The following is a 2,921-nucleotide window of genomic DNA, read 5'->3' as shown; positions in this document are numbered from 1 at the left end:
GGGGGGATGGGTTAGCCTGGTGATGGGTATTAAAGAGGGCACGCTCTGCATGGAGCACTGGGTGTTATACTCAAACAATGAGTCATAGAACACTACAACAAAAACTAATGATGATTAACATAACATAATAAAATAAAAAAATAAAAAAGAATTTCTCAAAACAGAAAGGAAATTATAAAATAAGGGATCTTGGAACATCAGGAAGAAAGAACAGCAGAAAGAGCAAAAATATGAGTAAATACAATATGCTTTTGGTTATGGACTGAATTATGTCCCGCCAAAATTCATATGTTGCGGTCTTAAGCCCCAGGTCCTCAGAATGTGATTATATTTAAAGATAGAGCCTTTAAAGAGGTAATTAAGGTAAAATGAGGTCATATGGGTGGACACTGATCCAGTAGGACTGGTGTTCTTACAAGAGAAGAGTAAGACACAGATACGCAGGCACACAAAAGAAAGACCATGTGAAGACACAGAGAGAAGATAGGTGGTCATCGGTAAGCCAAGAAGAGAGGCCTCAGAACTCAAACTTGAAAATGTTGTGATTTTAGACTTTTAGCCTCCAGAACTGAGAGAGTATTAATTTCTGTTTAAACCACCCAATCTGTGGTGTTCTGTTATCGCAGCCCTAATAACACGCTTTCCTTCTCATGAGTTATTGATTATGTTTGGTGGCTAAAGAAAAATGATAAACTAATGTTATTTGCAGTGTATATAGAGAAAATAGGACAATTATATTGTAAATAGAGGAGAACAAAAGAACATAAAAGGAAGTAAAGTTTCTACACTTGAACTGGAAAAATGTCGACACCAGTAAAATGTGGCAAGTTATGCATGTATAATGGAGTACTAAGATCAATCACTAAAATGCTATACAAAAAGATCAATTAAAAACTAAACTAGGGGGTTGAGGTGGGGGAGAAAAAAATAAAAAATAAACTGAACTAAAAATGTTCAAGTGACCTACAGGGAGGCAAAGGGAAAAATGGAAAACCAAAAAAACAAACAAACGAACAAACAAAACCCCTCAGAACAACAGAAAAACAGATTTGTTAAAAATAAAATCATAGGCTTAAATCTTAACATTTCAATAATTACATTAAATGCAAATTGTCTAAATACATCAATTCAAAGACAGATTGGCAGAATAAATTTTTTAAAAAATGACTAAACTTAATGCTGTCTATAAGAAACTTATTTAAAATATAATGATATATATAAGATGAAAATAAAAGTATGGAAAAAGATATACCATGCAAACATTAATAAAAAGAAAGCAGGAGTGGCTAAATTAATTTTAGATAAAGTAAATTTCAGAGCAAAGAAAATCACCAGAGACAAAGGAATATTACATAATGATAAAAGGGTCAGTCCACCAAGAAGACATGAGAATCCTAAATGTGCATTAACAAACCAATAGAGCTACAAAATATGTAAAGCAAAAATTAATAGAACTGAAAGGAGAGATAGACAAATCCAGAATTAAAGTTGAAGACTTCAACACTCCTATCTTAGCAATCAAAAGAACAACTTGTCAGAACATCAGCAAAGATATAGGAGAACTGAACAACATCATCAACCAACAGGATCTAATTGATGTTTATAGAGCACTTCACCCCAAAACATCAGCATACACACTCTTTTCAAGTGCTCAAAGAACATATACCAAGAAAGCCCATAGCCTGGGCTATACAGCAAACCTCAACAGATTTAAAAGAAGTGAAATTATGCAAAATGTGTTCTATGATTGTAATAGAATCAAACTAGAAATCACTAACAGAAAGACAAGTGGTGTTTATTTCAGGGATGCAAGGTTGCTTTAATATTCGAAAATCAATCGATGTCATCCACCACGTTAAGTGGCTTACAGAACAACAAAAAAACATAATTATATCAATTGATGCTGAAATGCATTTGACAAAATTCAACATTCATTAGTGGTAACAACTCTCAGTAAACTAAGAATAGGAGACATTCTCAAGTTGGTAAAGAACATATACAAAAAACCTACAAATTGTAACATCATACTTAACAGATAAAGACTGAATGTTCTCCTAAGATCTAAAACAAACAAGGATATCCATTCTCACCATGACTATTCAACACAGTACTGGAAGTTCTAGCCAGTTCAATAAGGAAATAAAAGGTGCACAGGTAAAGAAGAAATGAAACTGTTTCTATTTGCAGAGGACATGATTGTCTATATATAAAATCCCAAGAAAGCTGTAAAAAACTCATGAAACTAATGAATGAGTTCAGCGAAGTCACGAGATATGTTATCAAATACAAAAGTCAATTGTATTTCTATATACTAGCAGGGGGCATATGGAAACCAAAATTTAAAATACAATGCTATTTATAAAATCACTCAAAAATGAAAATTGAACACTTAGGTGTGTATCTAACATAACATGTATGAAATTTGTATGTTGAAATTACAGAATGCTAATGAAAGAATTTAAAAAAGATTTAAATAAATGAAAATGCATACATTGTCCATGGATTGGAAGAAGATGACAATTATCCCCAAAGGGTTATGTAGGTTTAATGTAGCCCTATCAAAATCCCAGCAAGATTGTTTATAGATATTAGAAAAGTTTATTATAAAATGTATATGAAAATGCACAGGCTCTAGAATAGTTTTAAAAAATCTTTGTTCTTAATGGCCCTATACTGGAAACAACCAAAATGTCCTACACAGGTGAATGGATAAACTGTGGTATATTCACATGATGAAATACAATTCAGCAATAAAAATGAATGAGCTATTGATACATGGTACAATTTGGATGAATCTTGAAGATGAGTGAAAAAAAGTCAGTCTCTAAAGATCACATACTGTATGATTCTATTTATATAACATTCTCAAAATCACAAAATTAGAGAGATGGAAAATAGTTCAGTGGTTACCAGGAGTTAGG

This window comes from Callorhinus ursinus, unplaced genomic scaffold, assembly GCF_003265705.2.
Source record: "Callorhinus ursinus isolate GAN/ISIS: 27379988/994484 unplaced genomic scaffold, GSC_fseal_2.0 scaffold16, whole genome shotgun sequence".
In the NCBI taxonomy this organism is placed as follows: Eukaryota; Metazoa; Chordata; class Mammalia; order Carnivora; family Otariidae; genus Callorhinus; species Callorhinus ursinus.
The sequence above is the reverse complement of the archived record's forward strand: the minus strand, read 5'-3'. Positions refer to the sequence as shown.